The following is a 1,166-nucleotide window of genomic DNA, read 5'->3' as shown; positions in this document are numbered from 1 at the left end:
ACTTCAAGGAAGTGTGCTTATGCCTACACATGGCTTTGTGATTTGGTACTTCAAGGAAGTGTGCTTATGCCTACACATGGCTTTGTGATTTGGTACTTCAAGGAAGTGTGCTTATGCCTACACATGGCTTTGTGATTTGGTACTTCAAGGAAGGGTACTTGTGTATACACATAGCTTTGTGATTTGGTACTTCAAGGAAGGGTGCTTATGCCTACACATAGCTTTGTGATTTGGTACTTCAAGGAAGGGTGCTTATGCCTACACATAGCTTTGTGATTTGGTACTTCAAGGAAAGGTGCTTATGCCTACACAAAGCTTTTTGAAACTGAGTTCATACTTCCACTAACAAGCTGCCTTGGCACACATGGTCCTAACGATGTTGTTTGTTTTCCCGGTAATACAGAAACAACTGGACAAACTTCATATTGTAACATCTGTCATTTTCAAACCTTGCATACTTAGTTTCACTATATTTTAAGCACTACCTAAGAACATGGGTGGAATTTTGTAATAGCACACTGACATTAAGAACTTTTTAACTGTCATATGAGATCTTGAGAATTTAGTTTCTGTGTGTGTGTGTGTGTGTACACAAGCCGGACGGACACTAACTGTGATGCAGAAACCACAGAAAAAAGAATGTGTCAAAAGACCCTTCACCCCATGAAGTTCCTCCTTCATCCACAAAATCAAGTAAATAAAACTTAAACTGTAAATTAGAAGATTAAAATAATACTCACATAAAATTCACTCAAAAAATAACTATTACTGGCACAGTGTTTGAACTCCACTAAAGTTCCAAGACTTTTTAGTTTGATTAGACAATTATTTAAAATACCATGGTGAAAACTATGAAAAAAGTAAATCATATGAATGACCAATTGTGTTTATATCAAGTATTAACATATGAAACATGGCACTTTAGCCATTCCTACATCAGTCTTAGTTGTGTAATGACAGCTTATCACACTCTAGCCAAGTCCTCTAAAACAACAGGTAACAACTAGAGTCACTAGAAAATATAAATAACAGCTTATCTTACTCTAGCCAAGTCCTCTGAAATAACAGGTAACAACTAGAGTCACTAGAAAATATAAATAACAGTTTATCTTACTCTAGCCAAGTCCTCTGAAACAACAGGTAACAACTAGAGTCACTAGAAAACA

The sequence above is a fragment of the Limulus polyphemus genome, unplaced genomic scaffold, assembly GCF_000517525.1.
Source record: "Limulus polyphemus unplaced genomic scaffold, Limulus_polyphemus-2.1.2 Scaffold8272, whole genome shotgun sequence".
Lineage (NCBI taxonomy): Eukaryota > Metazoa > Arthropoda > Merostomata > Xiphosura > Limulidae > Limulus > Limulus polyphemus.
The sequence above is the reverse complement of the archived record's forward strand: the minus strand, read 5'-3'. Positions refer to the sequence as shown.